At 34.1% G+C, this 22,274-nt stretch overlaps 1 pseudogene; it reads right to left on the minus strand.

Annotated features, from left to right (window-relative positions):
* Positions 1–849: 849 nt before the first annotated feature.
* Positions 850–21,935, minus strand: LOC145118379 (UDP-glucose 4-epimerase-like; annotated as a pseudogene).
* Between the last annotated feature and the right edge of the window lie 339 nt (positions 21,936–22,274).

Raw genomic sequence — 22,274 nt, forward strand, 5'->3', positions numbered from 1 at the left:
TTAAAATATAAGCCGACTATATATTTTTTATATATCTTTACCTGAATCAAATGCCACACACACCTCCAATGCATGAAGAATACAGTTTATAAAAAGTAAACTTGCCTTGCATTCTCATGAAATGTAAATAGATCCCGTAGATCCCCAGTAGAGAGATTTGTCCACTGAATTCATGAGGTGTGATATTTATTATTATTCATCAAGAAGCATTTGCATATGTTCAAAAAGAAGTAACAAATACTGAAATACCTGAATGTTACTTAGCTGGTGTTTGTTGAATAAATTTTTCCCTTTGCTTAACTAAACTGATAATATAAAAAGCAAAAACAGTAGAAATATTTGTAATTTATCTGTTACCTTTTCTTCAATAGTTCCAGTGCTAAAAAACCTATAGATGTATACTCTTTTCTTCTGCCCATCTCTCCAGACTCTTGCAACAGCCTACATGGAAAGGAAAAGTATAAATAAGACGACTTTGTCCCTAGAAAAAAAAGAGCTGAGTGTCTAAGTACCTTTGATGGATTCTATTCCATTTCCTGAAAATTATTCAGTTTTTAATTATTGAATTCCATTCCATTTAAAGTCAATTGAGACTTTTATGAATTCTATTCCATTTCTTGCCAAACCAAAGACATGACAAAATACAATTTCTTCAGATTCCAATTCCCCTGGAGTTCAACTCCAATCATAGATTTCATTCCTTCCAAAAAAAATCAACATTAGTAAGCATCTGAAATGACAACTTTGCCCTCTATTAACTTTCCAAAAAAAAACAAAACAACTAACCTCAGCAAATACAGAAACAATTTTAGGGAGATACTGGTTGTTCGGTCCTAGAAGTACCGTGTGTCACCTGTAATAGTATAAAAAAAACAAACACATTCTCAATCTCTTAAGCAATTATCTGATTCTATCACTTTCATGTATGCAATGTGGCACAATTTAGAGAAAAGAAATTACTTCCAATTAAGCTCTTTTGCAGCTTTATCAGTCGACGCATAAACTTCTGTAACATCTCCAGCCCTTCTTGGACACGGTTTAATGGGGATTTTCTAAAAATGTGATTTCATAATAATTGTACAAATTAATATTCCTTCCTAGACATGTACAAATGTATTTATATATAAAAACCGGAACAACCTTTCCAGATGCTTTCTCAAACGCAGTCACCATTTCAAGCACAGAGGTCCCCCTACCGGTCCCCAGGTTGCAGGCAAAACAACCTAAACAACAATCCACGTCAGCAAAACAATAAATGAAATATAACTAGTGACTGTTTTCTCTCACATATATCCTGTTTTGTGAAAAGCTTTTTAAGTGTTGCAACATGGCCATCAGCCAAATCCATCACATGGATGTAATCCCGGATCTGTAAAGATTAAGAAAAATCAATGGAATGGAAGTAGTAAGCTATAGCAATTAACAATTAACAACGATAAATAGATACATACAACACTGCCATCCTTTGTGGGATAATCATGACCATAAACATTCAACTCTGGTAATCTTCCAACAGCTACTTGTTGTATGTAAGGCATCAGATTATTTGGGATCCCAATCGGATCTTCACCAAGTTTCCCACTCTCATGGGTTCATTGCCTTGAGTTCAAAGTTCTCAACACATGGAATTTTCTTCGGCTGTCCATAAACAGTTGCAGATGAAGAGAATACCAACTGCCAACATTTAAAATTAGGTGAATATATCTTGAATCCAAGATCAGTGTGAAAGACAAGACAGGGTACATACCTTCTTACAATTGTATTTGGCCATGACTTTGTACATAGTGATGGACCCGATCAAATTATTATCAAAGTAACGGAATGGATGGGACACGCTTTCACCCACAGCTTTCAGCCCAACAAAGTGTACCACAGCATCAAACCTATAATTACAACACCATCCATTTACTACTTTATATTTGCAAATATCTTAAGTGGCCAACACAACTCCCTGAAAACATATTTGATGTAATTAGTTAGGGGTTTTGACGTGTTTGTTGTTTATATTCATGAATGTACTATCAAAGCATTGTAAATGATGCTTTTTAAATTATAGATAAAATATACATAGAAATCTATCACAAAATTATTATATACACCAATCAAGAACATCAATTATACTGTAAAATTTGACCAAAGGAACAAAAAACCCCCAAGAATTGTGTAATTTTAAGGTCGTAAAGTATGCATATGTAAGCTAAAGATTAAGGCTTATAATCATAAGATCATCAGGACCCCCCCAGTGTAATTGTACCCCAGAAGGAGAAATCAGGTAAGAAATCTTCACACATAGACAAAAACAGAAAAACCTTACACTGGGTAATCGATGTAATTGCAACCGATAAGCATACCTCGAAGCCGAATATCGTGTTCCACTGGGAGACTGGCTAACACCGAAATAATTGAAGGGGAGCACTGTAAACCAAAAAGCTTTGATCGATTGGGGCATAAACACGATCATATTGGGGAACTCTGAATTTAACATGAAGGCAGGCCATCACTCCAGCACGGAAGAAAATGGCAGCTGATTTGGATCTTCAAATCCAAGGAAAGTAGATCAGGGCCGCAATCAAATTTTCTTTTATCTTTTTTCTTTTTCACAAAACGTATGGCGGCTACTTCGCAGCTAAAAACGTCGGTTAATAATTAAAGCTAAACAACCCAAAAAACTAGAATTAGGGTTTTATCAACATCCGAGTAGATTACAATAATTACATTCTATAAATCAAGCAGAAATTGGGGGCTTATAAGGAAAAAGAAACTCCTCAATTGATTTGTAACACTTGAGTAGCTGTGAAACCTCTTAATCCGAACAAAATTACGTTAATTACACAATAGTATCTCAGGTAGGTGTTTGAAACCATTAGACAAGATAGCGGCGGCCCGCTTTCGGCGAATGTACAACCCATCAATAGCAGAACTAAATAAAATCAACAGAAATTATAGGATTGGTGATGATATTAGGGTTTTTTTGGGTATTAGAGAGAGAGAGAGAGAGAGAGAGAGAGAGAGATAGAAAAGAACGATGGAAATAAGGTAGAGAATAACAATGGCAGCCTTTCAAACTTTTGGGATTTTCGTTTCCCCCCAGCTCCAAAAGAAGAGAACGCGCCTTTCATTAAAAAAATATAAAGCGACATTTCTAGACGACACCCATTTTTAAATAAGTGCCCTCCGTGTTTTTAATTTTTTTTGTTGGACATTAATTTTAGGGCACACACAAAAACGTGTCCTCTATCCTTCAAATTTTAGAAGAGATGACATTATTTTTAGGGCACACGCTTTTGCGTATCGTAAATCACCGCGTCATTGTTTGCGCGTCATTAAAGGGCTGTTTTTTAGTAGTGATATATATATATATATATATATATATATATATATATATATATATATATATAGGGAAAAGTGAATATACCCTTAAGGGTATATAAGCTTAGGTACCCAAACCCACCATAATAAGTCGTTTTGTTTAATATATTCATTATAATGTTCTTAAACTTCAATCTCTAACTTGATTTAGTTTCAATATTTTAAAATTTTCACTATTATCTTACTCTTACATCACATCTTTTCGCCGAACACCTATTAGGCTATAAATATTATAGTTGAAAGTTAAAATTATGTAAGAGGAAGATAAATATGAAATTTATAAAAATCTTGGAATTAAATCAAGTTAGAAGTTGAATTATAAGAATATTGGACAATTGCAATGTGTATATATATATATATATATATATATATATATATATATATATATATATATATATATATATATATATATATGATACAAAATGATGTAGTATGGTGAATTTGGGTACCTAAGCTTATATACCCTTAAGGGTATATTCACTTTTCCCATATATATATATATATATATATATATATATATATATATATATATATATATTAACCCTTATCAAAATTGCTAAGTTAAGACTGGTCCTAATGATGACAACCTACATTTTTACAATGAATATGTCGACCCATGACAAAGACTATAGGCTAGTGAATTGTACTTGTTACATAAAAAATTAATAAGGGCAATCAACGGTTAGTTAATTTTGACTCTTTCGTTAACGCTAGTCTTAGACGTACCTCTGATGATGGACTTAGAAGGTCAAGCTATGAGAAGTAATTATGAACCAACTTTAGTGTATTAGTAATAAAAGGTAAACATAAATTCGAAATTCATAAATTCGAAATTCAAAAAGTTTTTGGTTATGAATACTCAAACACTCCAACTGTGTTTTGTCTCCAATATTTATAAATAAGTTAAACCTATTTAATTTCTATGAATATATAAATGCTCATCACTTGGTTAGAGATATGTATGAAGAAATGGAAGGTTTAAATAAGAATTAAACTTATGTGATTGAATTACTTAATGGTAGAACACCCACTAAGTATAAAGGAGTTTATACGATAAAATATAAATATGGTGAAACTGAAATATTTAAAGCAATGCTTGTTGCAAAGGGTTTTAATCAAATAGATGATCTAGAATCTTTATAAATAAGTTAAACCTATTTAATTTCTATGAATATATAACTGTGAGTTACTAGGTTAGAGAGGTATACAAATAAATGAAGATTTAAATAGATTTGAGACTTCGATTGTAACCGAGTTACTCAATGGTAGAAAACCCACTTAGCGTAAAAGGATTTATAAATATGTTGAAATTAAAATATTTTAAAGCATGGCTTGTTGCAATTGATTTTAATAAAAAAGAGGGTCTTGATTTCGGGGATACCTTCTCACCACTTGCAAAGTTGGTCCTCTTAGGTCTATCGTTGCTATAGATATGAATTATAATTAGAAGTTATAGGGAATAGAAGTTAATAATGAATTTTTATATGAAACTATTGAAGAAGAAGTCTATACGACTCTTCCGTAGGGTTGGTTTTCAAAGGATGAAAAATGGTTTGTAGGTTTGTAATATATATATATATATATATATATATATATATATATATATATATATATATATATATATATATATATATATATATGGGTGAGATCCGTTAAAAACTTATAGTTTTCCGAGAACTCGAGAACTTATATATATATATATATATATATATATATATATATATATATATATATATATATATATATATATATATATAGAGCTAGGTTCAAATGTTTTTAGCAAGTATTGTGTGCCTAAATGCACCAATGAGAATTCAAGAAATAATAAATCATTAAATAAATCATTAAAGGGTATTTTGGACATTTTGTACTTTTAATTAAGGAAATCATTTAATTTAAATCTTGCAATTAAGGAAATAAAGTAATATATTTGACCTAGTCATTTGTGTTCTCGTTTATAGGCGTTCATATTGTTCCGTTCCAACCCTAGCACATCTATTTCTTTTTTGCGGCCTTCTTTAGCAACCAGCGAGAAGAGAGGGCGAGATCGGGAAACTCGCCGGAGCTACCTGTTGGAGTTCTAGAAGACAACCGGAGAGAAGAAAGGCTGGAAGGTCTAAGGAAGATTACTCCTTTGGTAAGTCTAGTATGTCCCTGTTTCTTATTCTGTCTTCTACCTGTCGGAGTTCTAGAAGACAACCAACGAGAAGAGAGGTCCACTCCTTTTTTGTAACAGCTCTTCTGCTTCGTTTTCCCTCCACGAACCGTAAACGGCATCTCAGGTATCATGTTATCTTCTTTATTCAGGTATCATGTTTATTGTGGGTATTTGGAAGAAAGTAGAGTGACAAGGATAGCCCCATAAATTGTCAATTCTCGATTCCAATCAGCTGAGATTTTTATATGGTTCGATTTTCCTCTAAATTCCCAGTTCTTGATTTTAGGTTCGAAGATATAGAAGAATATCATAAACAATGGCATCCCTGTTGGTGGAATTGAAAATATATTCCGATTTGCACACCAACTGTTTGTTAATATGTCTCAGTGAACTTCAGTTACTTATTCCAAAATTGGTTCTGTCTTGCTTAATGAGTCACTTTCAGTTAGAAGGAAGCATAGAAAAAGTTGTAAGTTCGTATGGTTCCAGCTCTTGTATCAGGGCCTTATAATGTAAGTAACATTCTTTATTCATTTGTTCAAGTTGATGAGTTTCAATTTCTCTTATGTGGATGCTCTTCTTTCTTACAAAATAATGTTTTCAAATCTTATATGAAAACCACGTTTCAATGCTTTATTGGGTCTGACATATATTTTTTTTCTTTCGGTTATGGAATACAATTCTAGGTTGTTTGTGCCTTTTTATTTTTCATCAACACAAATTAATTTACTCTTTGAACCTTGTGGTATGCATTCTAAATCAAATATGTTGCTGGAAATTATGTTTATAGGTAAACTATTGCAAGTAAATCAAATATGGTTTTTGGCTTGTTTGATGATAATGTCTAACAAGTGTTTGTTGAAATGCCTGAAAGAGAATTTAAAGAATTTAACCTTGTGGTATGCATTCTGTCAGAATTACTAGCAACACATGTTTTATGTAGTTGTTTAAAAAGATAATTAATTTGTCTGTGTATTATTTTGGTTCAATTTGTGATTTTGAATTACAATTTCTATTGTCCCTCGTTATTGTATATTTGAAATCTAAAATTATATTAGCAGTAAATACAATACTTTTGAATGTATTCTATGTATTCTATCAGAATGTATTCTACCAGAATAAAATCGATGTATTCTGCCAGAATGTATTATATGTATTCTGTCATATTCTATGTATTCTACCAGAATATATTAAGTGATAGTTAATTGCAAGTAACATGTTTTTAACAATTATTAGTTTTTGTTGTATTTGTGATAGGAATGGCTGGAAGAAGGCGTTGAAGACCTTGACATTCTTTTAGAATATGTATAATTATATTAAAATGTATAAGGATTTTAGTCTGTAAGAATATATATGAATTTGTATTTAAGTTCGGATGTATAAGAATATATTAGAATGTTTGTTATTTTTCAACATCTGATGCAAGAATTTTGGTTTTCTTCAATGATATTCTATTAGAATAAAATTCTGAAAGAGCATCATTCTAACAAAATAATATTCTATTAGAATAAAATTCTGAAAGAGCATCATTCTAACAAAAAATATTCTGACAGAATATAATCGATAAAAATTGAAATAGAATTAATTAAAAAATTCAGATTTTTTTAAATTAGGAGAATTAATCATCCCTAAAAATCTGAAAATTTCCTTTTATAAATGTAGTTAATTGTCGAAAATACCCTTTTGCTAAAAGTTGTGTGATTATATGGTACATGTTACCCCATTGTAATATCATACACTCTCAAATCATGTCCATTGATTAATTTTATCCGTTGGTCCAGATCTGTACATTCTGGCACACAATACTTAGTAAAAACAAAATAACCTAAGCCTATATATATATATATATATATATATATATATATATATATATATATATATATATATATATATATATATATATATATATATAGGTGAGATCCGTTAAGAACTTACAGTTTTCCGAAAACTCAAAAACTAAAGGTGGAACGTTAGATCAAAATAAACTCATTAAGGGCATTATCGTCATCTTACCAATCTCATTTAATGTTTAGTTTTTTGTGTTATTGGAAATATTAAGAAAAATATCTAAAATTAACATAATAAATCAAAATTTCGAATTTTTTTTAAATAATAAATTTTTATTTTAAAAAAATGCAGATTTTTTAAATTTTTAAAAAAAAGATGAATTTTAAAAAAAAATGAAAATAAAATATTTTTTTTTAAATTGCAAGTTTTTTGTAAAAATAATAAATTTTTAAATATTAGTAAAATTAAAAAAAACTGAAATATTTAAAATATATATAATTATTTTAAACAAAAAAAAATCAATGTTTTACGTGCATATATGTATATTTTTTAAATGAATATACACATATTTTTTATACTATAATATTTGTAAGTAAATCATTAAAAAAACTCATTTATATTAATAATCTATAAACACAATAGTACAATTATTTTATTCGCTATAACATAAAATATAGAAAACAAAAAATGCTACAAAAATTTAAAGCGTTTGCATGTCTTCGTGTCAAGATTTCTATATTTTCTTCAATTTATCACTTTTCATATCTTCAATATTTTCCACAAATTCTTCCAAATCTATAAAAAAATATAAAATAAATTGATTAATGTAAGAACAATCACAAAAATGCATGTGTGCATATAGACGTAATTCATATGTGATTCACTTGTGATTTACATATTAATCACATGTAATTCATATGTGAATCACTTGTGATTTACATGTGATTCATATGTGAATTACAAGTGAATCATATTTAATTCATATGTGATTTACTTGTGATTTACATGTGAATTACATGTGATTCATATGTTAATTACATGTGATTCATATGTGAAATACATGTGAATCACATATAATTCACATGTGATTCACTTATGAACGTCGTGCTCTTCTCGGCCATCCATGTGTCCACAGAATATCATGTGAATGAGAGAGATTTATGATGTACTAAACTTATCACCAAAGGAATAGATGTACTAAAACTCAATAGCTTCTGTTGCACAAATAAAAGGTTACCTTTTCACCTAAGCAATGGTCTAAAGCGGCGCTTTTTAAAACCAAGCATAAGAGGCCACCTGTGTTGTTCAGGCTATAATGAGATATGCATAATTGAATTCATCAAGATGACTATATATTGATATAGAATGGTAACATACTTTTTGATCTGCTTTTTATTTTTTTTAGTACTTTTGGAGGTTTGCATTTGAAGCAACTTTTGAATCAAAGAAATTACCCTCGGTAAAGAACTTGTCAAGTTTAACGTATTGGATGTTTAAATATGGATGGTAAAAGTATTATAATGGAACTCGATGACCTATCTATTCATTTATATTATTAAAGTTACCCTATGATGGTTAACTTTGTTGACCATTTTAACAGTGAGTAGACAAAGGTTTTACTAACTGTGTACAAAATATTGACCATATTATTTTGAACATGGGTGTTTAAATATGGATGGTAAAAGTATGTTCTTCACAAAGACAAAGTTAATGCCTGATGATGCTTTAGTTTGTAACGAACCTCCCATAGAAGTCACTAACTTGTTAATCTCATCTTACAAGACATTTTAGGAAGAAAAAAAATTATAGTTAGCTGGGTAAGAATAGAAGTTTTTAAAAAGATGTATTTACATAAAAAAAAGTTAAAATAGGATTAGTCAAGAAACTATATATACACAAATGAAACATCAACAATACTTGTAAAGATTAGTAATAACCACATGAATAGAACCTTTCGCTTTATTTGAAAGCCAGATGCCAGTATATTTACTCCATTCATTGCAAGGCAACACGTGAATCCTTGTTTTGGCAGCACTCTATGCTCTTTTGCACACGAAAAAACACAATTAGGACTCGGAAAAGGAAAAAAAATAATACTTTAAAGTTCAAATGCATCATTTCTTGTAGAATGAAACACCATAATGGAATGTTTAAAAGGTATTGTATTGATCAGTTCAAATTGATAGTTATGTAATTTAACATACAGGTGAAATGATGAATGTAGCTTCAACTATATATCTATTTAAAGTAAAACAATATAGAAATTGTTCATCATAATGATTTTAAGTGAATACTTTATATATGGAAGACATTATTATACTCTTATGATATAGTTTTCCATAATAGTTCTTAGATATCAAAACTTACAAAAATTTAATCAATCATTGTCAACTCAAATTAGGGGGATTCTTATAAGTACTTGCAGTATATATCAACAAGGATACAAAAATTCAAGTAGTTCAGAATAAGATAACATGCATAATGAAATTATTGTTAATTCTTCAAATAAAATTAACAGCCATACCAAGAAAATTACAACCTTTCTGGAGCAGATCATTAAACTTTCCATGAAATTCAATATAAGCAAAATCAGGAAAATCCAATCGATTACAACTAATTGTGTTCAAAATTGAGTGCAAGAAATCCGCTAAAAGACAACAAAACATGATTTAGGATCAATTTCATATTGTGGAGACCGGTACAAAATCAATATAATTTTTTTTTCAGATTGTTGACGGGCGGATGGAGACGAGCATAGAGGAGAGAGTCGTTGAAGAACACGAGAGCAATAGCTTCATAATCAACAATTACCAACCTCTTTTAAATCAGATTACCGATTGTTGACATATAATTTATTTTTTCTCATATAAAAAAATCACCGGGAATCAGAAGCAATAGCTTCATAATCGACAATGGCGGAGGAAGCCATGGATTCCGAGGTCAAATCGTTGATTCTAAACGAAAATGCTAGATTTTGGGGAAACAATCGATCAAGAAAAGCATGAGAGAAAAGGTTCGGTGGTGAAAAAGACGAAGGGTTTGAGGGGAAATATATTGTTTGATTGATCTTTAGCATAATTTTTTTTTCTACCAAATATACCCCCATGATCATTTTAAAGAAACCTGTTATGCCACTGAATTGAGTAATATTTACAAATTATGCAATTGATCATCTCAGCCATCCAAACAATTGATCCAACGTTTCACTTTTAGTTCTCGGGTTCTCGGGAAACTATGAGTTCTCAAATGATCATTCATCTCACTCTCTCTCTCTCTCTCTCTCTCTCTCTCTCTCTTTATATATATATATATATATATATATATATATATATATATATATATATTATAACCCTTATCAAAATAGCTAAGTTAAGACTGGTCCTAATGATGACAACCTACATTTTTATAATAAATATGTCAACCCATGACAAAGACTGTAGGCTAGTGAATTGTACTTGTTACATAAAAATTTACTAAGGGCAATCAACAGCCAGTTAATTTTGACTCTTTCGATAGTGATAGTCTTAGAGGTATCCCTGATGATGGACTTAGAAGGTCATATTATGAGAAGTAATTATGAACCAACTTTAGTGTCTTAGTAATAAAAGGTAAACATAAATTCGAAATTCAAAAAGTTGTAGGTTATGAAAACTTAAACACTCCAACTGTGTTCTGTCTCCAATATTTATAAATAAGTTAAACCTATTTAATTTCTATGAATATATAAATGCTCATAACTAGGTTAATGATATGTATGAAGAAATGGAAGGTTTAAATAAGAATGAGACTTGTATTGTAATTGAGTTACTCAATGGTAGAAAACCCACTGAGTATAAAGGAGTTTATACGATAATATATAAATATGGTGAAACTAAAATATTTAAAGCAATGCTTGTTGCAAAGGATTTTAATCAAATAGATGGTCTTGAATCTTTATAAATAAGTTAAACCTATTTAATTTCTATGAATATATAAATGTGAGTTACTAGGTTAGAGAGGTGTATAAAGAAATAAAGATTTAAATTGATTTGAGACTTAGGTAGAAAACCCACTTAGCATAAAAGGATTTGTAAATATGTTGAAATTGAAATATTTTAAAGCATGGCTTGTTGCAATTGATTTTAATCAAAAAGAGGGTCTTGATTTCGAGGATACCTTCTCACCACTTGCAAAGTTGGTCCTTTGAGGTCTATCATTGCTACATATAGGAATTATAATTAGAAGTTATATGGAATAGAGGTTAATAATGAATTTTTATATAAAACTATTAAAGAAGAATTCTATACGACTCTTCCTTAGGTTTGGTTTTCAAAGGATGAAAAATGGTTTGTAGGTTTGTAATATATATATATATATATATATATATATATATATATATATATATATATATATATATATATAGGTAGGTTCAAATATTTCTCACATCTATTGTGTGCTAGAATGCACCAATAGGAATTTAGTATTAATTATATGTATATTAAATGCTATCCATACTTATAACTCATTTTTATGGAAACTAATTAAATTCGTCATTAATGTCAACAATAATAATCTTTCAGAATGAATTCATATCTAGAAGAATGAGAGTGTATTACAGCGGAATGAGAGTGTATTCTAGTAGAATACACTCTCATTCTTCATATTCCATGCAACTTTATTGTCTTTTAAGTGTGTGAGTCCTGAAACAAAATACGAATTCATATATAAAAACCTAGATGCGAATTCATTCTGAAAGAATGTTATTGCTGACATTAATGACGGATTTAATTAGTTTCCATAAAAAGAGAATTATAATTATGGATATCATTTAATATACATATAATTATGGAAATCATTTAATATCTATATTTATTTAATTAAATAATTATTTAATTTACTAAATTCCTATTGGTGCATTCTAGCACACAATAAATGTAAGAAACAAAATAACCTAGCCCTATATGTATATATATATATATATATATATATATATATATATATATATATATATAGTATACACACACACGTCCTTGAATTTCTTCATAAGCTCAGGTTTCTTGGATCAAACCTATTGCCTAAATGTTGTTGTAAGTTCTAAAGATAGTAGTTATGATAAGTAAGCTTAACCGCTTTTGGTTTCTGAAAATTCCATGTTGACTTGTCTGTATTGCCTCATTTTTATTTTCCCGATTAAAGTCATAATAATAATACAATAGTAAAAATGAAAGGGAATTTATAAGAGTTAATTTCCATCTAATAGATAAATAAATAAATAAATTAGAAAGAGTAGAAAGAGAGAATAAATTAAATTATTGTTTTACATGGATGTAAGGCTAGTTAAAGGACTAAAGTTGTATATCAAGAAACCTTTTTATCAAGAAAAGTTGGGTTGTGGTAGATTTTGATAAAGGACTAAACCCTAGGGATAAAAGGTGTCATAATGGAAAGAAGAACCACACTTACACTTCTTTAATTCTTCATCCATACCCGTCTTTTTCCTTATATCCGTGCAACCCCAATCAAACTCTAATCCGTTCTCCTAACCATTATTATGTTCAACGGCTAAAGAGGAGGAAAAAAACAAGAGAGAGAGTAAACGAGAGATAAAGGAATGAGAGGCTGAGAGTTGACTATTTGTTACGTTTTAGCTCGAATTTGAAGTATGATTTTCTTCTCCTAACCTTCCTAGAAATAGTAGGAACCTTGTAGAAATAACATGAAACTCCGATAGCCCTTTAGATACGTGAAAGTGTCCTGGAACTCTTACAAATCGAGGTCACGAATTTCCCCTAACTTGTGTGGGTTATAAAGGAAAATTAAAGCCAAATTAGGGAAAACAGTCAGAGACAATATTGGTAGGATTTATATGACGTATCAGGCATGTTATAACGAATCATGTGAATTGGAGTTGTGGTTTAAATGTTATAACTTTAACATCGGACAAGAGTCAGAATAAGAGTTTGTCTTATTTTCTTTCTATTTTGTGTCTGTCTACATGATGTGAATTTGGAATCTTAGCCTTGTAAAGTTATATTCCTTAAATTTATATGATGTATCACGCACTTTATAACGGGCCCAAAATGTTTGGATTAAGCCTAGGCTCCAAAATCAATAATGCACCATCATGTGCATGTTGATGAAGTTGCGTAAATTTCGCATCCATGTAAACACTTGTTGTAAGAACCTGAAATTAGAGAGATCTCGTTTTTAGTCAAATATTGACCAAAAGGGCAAAATGTTCATTAATGAGAATTTAGTAAGTTTATGAAGTTGTGACTTCATGAAAATGGCCAAGATGAGTTTAAGTCACTAAGATGAAATTAGATGAGTGGGTTCAAGAGAAGGAATGCATGAGAAGATGTATTTTGTTCAAAAGGGTAAAATGAGAAATTTTATTTTTTCTGGGCCAACTTTGTAACTTAATAGATTAAGACCGATAGTAAGTTAGTTATAAATGACTTGATAGAGTTTTAGAGTGTATTTCCACCTTCGCGTGAATATAAAATTCATAGAAAACGAGTTAGAAATGAAGAAGTTATGCGTGTTAGAAGTTGGAGGAAAAGTTGTCCCCAAAGCTAGAATAGAATCAAAAATATAGCTCGTTGCTTATCCACCACGTCGTGGTGGATAGCACGACGTAGTGGAGACTTCACCACGACATGGTCATGCACTCAAAACACGGGTTATAACCTGCTAAGAGCTCGTTTCAATCATTCTCATAGGGGAATCAATTGGAGAGCTATAGGTGGCGATTTTGCTGCCCAAATGGTGCTAAGACAAGCTAGAGATGGTGGATTGTAAGGATTTTCATCATCTCCACAATAAGGTAAGATTTATCCATTTTGGTGAAATTTTTAGTTTGGATGAATTAGTTAAATTGATCAACCTATAGCTTGTCTAAGATGTTATTGAGAGTGTCTAGAAGCTTTGAACAAGCTTTGTATGTGATTCCATGGTGAAATCCATATATGTGAAGATAGGATTTGAAACCCTAAATAATGATAGGTGAATTGATGCATCATATTATATTATAATGAATTAGGTAGTATGAGATGCTTAATTAATTGGTTTGGTTGGATTTAGAAGCAGAAAATGAAAAGACAGAATATTGATCCATTAAGTAGTATTTTGACAAAGGGAGTCATCAAGCTCTTAGTATGCTAAGACAAGTATTAAGAGCCTTGTTGTAATGCCTGGTTCCTAGTATGCATTTAACTTTATTATTTTATTCATTTTGGAAGGGCTACTCGACGATTTGGTGGCCCTAACTCGTCGAGTAGAAGGCAGAATATGCGCGGGTTTTAAGTGAGCTACTCGACGAGTCGAAGTCCTGACTCGACGAGTAGGACAGTCTGGATGAAACCCTAATCTTTATGGCTTGCACCCTATTTAAGCATCATATCTGGCCTCCACCCCAGCCTCCATCACCTCCAAACCCTAATCTCGAAACCCTAATCAACCTTGAGTGATCTTGAGCTATTTCTTGCCATTTTTATGATTTAAAGCTAGAAGAAGGAAGCAAAGGCTTGGAGTTGCAGAAGGAAGGTCGAAGATCCAGAGCTAAGGACTCACTTCTGTCTTCATAGAGGTATAAAGCTTATACCTTGTGTCACACCCCCAAACCAGAACGGCGGAATCGTTCGAGGGCGGATGACTTCATGTAGTATCGTAACAGTTGAATACATAGTAAAGAAAGTAAACCAACCATCATATATATAATTTAAAAGTTACATTGTTGAATGATACTTGTTTCAAAACAAATTACAATATGATGACAAAATGAGTTTTAAACTGACGCCTTAGCGTCACTTCTCCAAAAGCTGAAGTTTACCTGTATTACTGAATCCCTGAGAAATACAAGTAGATTTGAAAGAGTAGATCAGCATTTAAGCTGGTGAGTTCATAAGTATTTAATGTTAAAGTTTTTATAAATCTGAAAGAAATTATTTGTAGATGTTTGAAAACTCCTAGAAAATCCCATATTTCCTACTAGTATAAAAGTAGTTTTCTACCAAGACTCGACTGTTTTGAATGTTTGCTTCTAGAAATCCAATGTTTTTCCATAAGTGTGTGGTAGTTTAAAAGTTCCAAAACTGTAATGCAGTAGTGTTTTTCATGCCTAGAATAGTAGATTTATGTATGTATAAAATCACTAAGGCATTTGATAACCCCGTAAATCAACGTGTTTTTAATACTCCATGTGAGTTTTATAACCATTCTATTGACCCAGACTGCCTGTAACAACGTTCTTCAGGCGTTGGATATGTTATGACATTTGTCACCCCAGACTTGCCGGTCTAATTGTAGCTAACAGTTTAGGTGTGGGATTGTCAATCCCGTATAGATCTATACACAAGTATCACGCTCTCCTTACCATAGATTATGGTATATAATACAAGACTTTAACTGCATACTTGAAAGTACGTGAAGTTGAATGTCTCACAAAACTTAGTATCAAATAGATTTACGTATGAAAAGTCCATTTGTTCTTGTATAAGAAAGTATTTCCTTGATATAGTATTTATAGTATGCAAAATCTCATGAATATCTAGTAAGCTATACCTATTATAGTTTTTCTAAAAGTGTAATTCGTTTGTATGATAAACCCTAGTGTAGTGTCGACTTTGTATGTAAAGTATAACATTTGTAATAACATTATTGAATATTTATACTCAAAATATAAATAAAGTGTTTGATATTTACATAACAACATGTTTCATTCCAAAAAGACAAGTGTTATCGTGATATGTTGTATGAGAACGTTTTCGTACGATAGTTATAAATCACATATGATTGATTTCATAACAAAAAGCATAGCAAAAGATTGATGTTTTTCACACGAGGATAATCGTGTGTTTACTTGTATTCCCCCCCCCCCCTTAAAAGTGTATAAAAGCATTTACAAAGAATTTGAAAACGTAGTTATAGGGGTATGAACTCACCTGATAGAGTGAAGATGGTGAGATGAAAACCGAGCAGAACTTCGACAGGAGAAAGCGGTTTTTCTCGGGATTCTCGGGAATTCTAGAGAGTGTAAGACCTTCCTTCGGAACTTGGATGCGAAGACCGGGGCTTTGGGATGGCTTCGGGGGTTAAATTGCAGAGCTTCGACACGAGAAAGAAGGGAATTGAGCAATGAAACCCGGAACCCCTTGAGCTCTATTTATAGCTCAATTTTTTGGGTCCCACGTCGTGGCCATAAGGTTGCCACGTCGTGGAGTCGATCCTATCATCTTCCATGGACGAGACGTCTGCTGCAAAGCCTGAAAACCCATCAATCAGGGGCCCCACGTCGTGGCTATCTGTGCCACGTCGTGGCCAGCCTGACAGCTTCGGATTTTGTGTCTCGAACTTGTAAAATCCGTAACTTCTGCATACGAGCTTCGTTTTTGACGTTCTATATATGCACGCGTAGGTGAGAATATGCTCTACAACTCTCGTTTAGATTTCGTTGGCTAATTTTGAATTTATTTTTAATTAATTATTTTTAACAGGCCGGGACACGAAAACTCCGTCATAAATCCATAACTTCTTCGTCTGATGCCCGTTTTCGTCAGACTTTTTACCGTTGCGCTACTATTGTTGAGATCTTCGATTCTCATTTAGATTGTTTTGGCCAAAAATCCCTCGATATCTATTTCGAGTTTTTAGCTGTCTACTGCTATATCCGAAACTTCGAAAAATCATAACTTCCTCATACAAAGTCAGATTTGGGCGTTCTTTTTATGTATGTTCACGGTTTAATGATATCTACAACTTTTGCTTAGATGCTTAAGGTTAAAAAGTATTTTATTAAAACTTCGCGTTTAACGTTTAATCGTATTGACGGTTTTGTTGTGAATCTTAGGTTGGTCATAACTTCTTCGTTATAACTCGGATTCTAGTGTTCTTTATATTTCTGAAAACCTTGACATGATAACTATCATTTTAGGCAACCCAATAGAGACTTTTGAACATTTTATTTTTGACGATAATTTCATTATATCAAAAGAGATTACAATTCTTGACTTTCATGTCATTACATTGATTCGAAATATCGGGTCGTCACATGATCCCCCCGTTAGAGGGAATTTCGTCCCGAAATTTAATGTAAGATAAATATTTATGGATTAGGGAAAGAGATGCAGATACTTTTGTTTCATTTGATCTTCGCGCTCCCAAGTGTATTCAGGTCCCCGTTTTGCATTCCAGCGGACCTTCACAATGGGTATGCGACTTTATTTTGTTCGTTTAATTTCCCTATCCATGACCTCAATTGGTTCCTCTATAAAGTGGAGACTCTCGTTGGTTTCGATTTCGTCTAGAGGGACGACGAGGGTCTCATCGGACAAACATTTCTTCAAGTTTGACACATGAAAGGTAGGATGTACGTTATTGAGTTCCTGCGGTAGTCGAAGTTTGTATGCTACCAGACCGATCCTTGCAAGGATCTCGAATGGTCCGATATACCTTGGGTTTAGTTTACCATGTTTTCCGAAACGTATTAATCCTTTCCAGGGCGAGACCTTTAATAGTACTCGGTCCCCGACCTGAAATTCCAAGGGCTTCCGTCTTTTGTCCGCATAACTCTTTTGCCTGTCTCTTGAAGCCTTTAGTCGTTCCCGAATCTGAACAATCTTCTCAGTTGTTTCTCTTATGATTTCCGGGCCTGTGAGAGCGCTGTCGGGTACTTGTCCCTTGGCTAGTTGCGTGTCACCCACTTCAGCCCAGCACAGTGGTGATCTGCACTTCCGGCCATAGAGGGCTTCGAATGGAGCAACTTTAATGCTGGAGTGATAACTATTGTTGTATGAGAATTCGACTAGTGGTAAACGGGTATCCCATGCTTTACCAAAACCGATTATACAAGCTCTTAGCATATCTTCCAAGGTTTGTATGGTTCTCTCACTTTGACCGTCAGTTTGTGGATGGTAAGCGGTACTCATGTCTAGCCTCATTCTTAGAGACTTTTGCAGCGACTGCCAGAATCGCGAGGTGAACCTACTATCTCTGTCAGAGATAATGGATATTGGTACACCATGCAGTCATACAATCTCTCGGATGTATGTTCGAGCTAGCTTCTCCATCTTGTCGGTTTCCTTTATGGGTAGGAAGTGTGCGGATTTTGTTAATCTATCGACGGTTACCCAGATGGTGTCTAGCTCACCTGCTATCTTGGGTAATTTGGTTATGAAATCCATGGTTATCCGTTCCCACTTCCACTCGGGTATTTCGGGTTGTTGTAGTAATCCTGATGGCTTTTGGTATTCTACCTTGACTTTGGCGCAAGTCAGACACTTGCCCACATAGGTAGCGATCTCTGCTTTCATGTTCGGCCACCAATACAGTTTATTGAGGTCCTGATACATCTTGTCCGAACCTGGATGCACGGAGTATCGAGTCTTATGAGCCTCATTCATGACCACGTCTCTGAATCCACCAAACCTCGGTGTCCAGATCCGATCCATGAAGTAGCGAACTCCGTCGCCCTTGAGCTCAAGATTCTTATCCATTCCCCTTAAGGCTTCACCCGTCACATTCTCTGTTTTCAAGGCTTCCCTCTGAGCTTCCTTGATTTGTGTGGACAGGTGTGAATGGATCGTCATGGGTAAGGATTTCACTCGGCGGCCCGAGTATTCCTTTCGACTAAGAGCATCAGCTACAACATTCACTTTTCCTGGATGATAACGAATTTCACATTCGTAGTCATTCAACAGTTCAACCCATCGTCTTTGCCTCATGTTGAGTTCCTTTTGATTGAGGATGTGTTGAAGGCTCTTGTGATCGGTAAAGATTGTGCATTTTGTGCCGTAGAGACAGTGTCTCCAAATCTTTAAGGCAAAAACGACTGCTCCCAGTTCGAGGTCGTGTGTAGTGTAGTTGACCTCGTTCGTCTTGAGTTGTCTCGAGGCGTAGGCGATGACCTTTCCTCGTTGCATTAGAAAACATCCAAGACCTTGATTAGATGCATCACAGTAGACCACGAAGTCTTCTGTTCCTTCTGGCAAGGACAATATAGGTGCACTGCATAGTGCTTTCTTTAGTGTTTGGAATGCAGCGTCTTGTCTTTCTTCCCAATCGAAAGTTACACCCTTCTAGGTCAAGGTGGTAAGTGGTTTAGCAATCTTCGAGAAGTTTTGTATAAATCTTCGGTAATAGCCAGCAAGGCCCAAGAATTGTCGGATTTCCGTTGGGGTTCTTGGTGCTGACCAGTTTTCTATTGCCTTGATTTTCGAAGGGTCCATGTGTATCCCGTCTTTGCTAACCACGTGACCTAGGAAATCTACTTTCCGAATCCAAAATTCGCACTTTGAGAATTTTGCGTATAGTTTCTCTTTTCTTAGAGTTTCCAAGATTTGTCGGAGGTGTTGACCATGTTCCTCTTTACTCTTTGAATAAATGAGTATATCGTCTATGAACACGATCACAAATTTGTCTAGGAATGAATGACACACTCGGTTCATTAAGTCCATGAACACCGTCGGTGCATTTGTTAATCCAAAGGGCATCACTACAAACTCGTAGTGACCATAACGAGTTCGAAAGGCTGTTTTGGGAACATCTCCTTCCAAGACTCGTAGCTGATGATACCCGGATCTCAAATCGATCTTTGAGAAATAACTCGCTCCTTGGAGTTGGTCAAACAAGTCGTCAATGCGTGGTAGGGGATATCGGTTCTTTATAGTGAGCTTGTTGAGTTCCCGGTAATCGATGCACATGCGGAAAGATCCATCCTTCTTCTTTACAAACATGACTGGTGCTCTCCAAGGTGAGAAGCTCGTTCTGATGAATCCTTTGTTGAGTAGTTCGTTTAATTGGCTGGATAATTCTTGCATCTCAGCTGGCGCTAGACGATATGGCGACTTAGCTACTGGGGTAGCTCCGGGGATTAAATCGATTCTGAACTCGACTTGTCGTTTTGGTGGGACTCCTGGAAGATCTTCAGGGAAGATATCGGGAAAATCGCAGACTTCTGGAATATCCTTGAGGTCTTGCGCTTCTTTTTCCTTATCTACTACGTGGGCTAAGAAGGCATGTTACTCCTTACGCAGGTATTTTTGGGCTTTGATGCAAGAGATGATTTGTAAATTGGTACCGGGTTTGTCACCATAAATGACAAGAGTTTCGCCGTTTGGTAGATTTAGGCGAACGGCCCTTTCGTGACAAAGTATATCGGCATGGTGCAGGCTTAACCAATCCATACCGATGATGACATCAAAGCTCTTTATAGTGATCGGCATTAGATCGATTGGAAATGAATGTTCGTTTAGAGTTAGTGTGCAGCCTATGTACATATCGTTTGTGCTTTCTGTTCTACCGTTTGCCATTTCTACTGTAAATATCTTATTGAGTGATTTAGGGTTCTGTTTTAGTATGTGTTTGAATTTATGACTCACGAAACTCCTCTCCGCACCACAATAAAAAAGTATGCATGCATAAACGCTATTGAGGAGAAACGTACCCGTAACCACCGTGGGATCAGTATTGCTTCGTTCTGCCCTATTGCCAGCACTCTTCCTATGCCGCCAGCATTCCTTGCCTTAGGGCAGTCTCTCTTGTAGTGTCCAGCCTTACCACACCCATAACACGCCTGGCCCACACCGACTCCAGGGACTTGGGTGATTGTTCGTGCCGGTGCCTTACAGAAACGGGCAGTGTGCCCTTTCTTGTTGCAGTGCATCTCCCGACAATTTCCGTTGTGATGGAAATTGCATTTGCTGCACTTCGGTAGGTTCCCAGCATATTGCTTTCCTGGTCCAGAGGTAACAGGAGCAGCAGTGGGGGTAGTAGCGACATGGACTGCCACTATTTGTTGCTTCTTGGAAGGTTCCTGTGAATACTGACTCTTCCTCTTGTTCCAAAACTTCTTCATGTTGTTGTTGTTGGTACTGATGTTGTTGTTGTTGTTTCCTATGGTTTTCTCAGGGACAGCAGTTGCGAAGCCTTGACAGATTCCATGGTCAACGAGAGCTTGTGCCAACTGTTTGGCGCTATCGAAAGTGACTGGTTTGGAAGCTAGTACACTTCCTCGAATCTGGGGTGACAGTCCCCAGATGTATCTTTCGATCTTCTTGCTCTCTAGAGCAACCATCCCTGGGCAAAGGATTGCCAAATCACTAAACCTATTGGTATAGGTTGTGATGTCCGAGCCTGCCATAGTAAGGCCCCAAAGTTCCTGCTCTAGCTTTTGTACTTCGCCCCTTGGACAGTACTCTTGCATTAACATTTGCTTTAGATTCTCCCAGTCCATAGAGTTAGCCACTACCAGAGTTAGTGACTTGACATGGCCATTCCACCATGTCAGAGCTCTCTCGGAGAATGTACAAGCAGCAAATTTTACCTTGCTCACTTCCAGACATGTACAGATCTCGAAAACCGCTTTTGTTTTCTCTATCCATTGTGATAGAGCCATTATACCTCCGGATCCATTAAAAGATATGGGCTTGCTATTGGTGAAGTCCTTGAAGGTGAAATCCCCTTAACGACCCTGACGTTGGCCATTCGTAGAGCTATTTACTCCCCCTCCGGACCCATTATTACTCATCTGTGCCATTGCTGCTGTCACTGCAGTTGTTACAGCAGCTATCAAGGCGGCGGTATCCGTTGGTGGAGGTGGTGGTGGTGCGTTGTTGACACGGCGTGTAGATCTGCGGGGCGGCATCGTACTGCTAAAGAAATAGAATGAAGATCTTAAGTCTTTAATGATTGGAAGTCGTGTGTTAATAAATTTGTTATTTTCATCAATTTATGAATTTGACTGACCTACCCAAGGTTTAGAGTTTGATTCATAATATAAGTTTGTATAATGATAGATAGACTTATGAATCTGAGTGGTATTCAAGGAATTAACACATAAAGAAATTTCTTCATATATATTTAACATACGTTGAGTTACATTTTGAAGTTAAGAAAATTTCGACCCTTCTATGGGTCTCCGATACAGAAGTTAAAGAAAAGTAAGACTTTTAGCCGAGTTCCTATTCTATAACAAAATCTTTGA

This window comes from Lactuca virosa, chromosome 1, assembly GCF_052849685.1.
Source record: "Lactuca virosa cultivar CGN04683 chromosome 1, Lactuca_virosa_CGN04683_v6, whole genome shotgun sequence".
Lineage (NCBI taxonomy): Eukaryota > Viridiplantae > Streptophyta > Magnoliopsida > Asterales > Asteraceae > Lactuca > Lactuca virosa.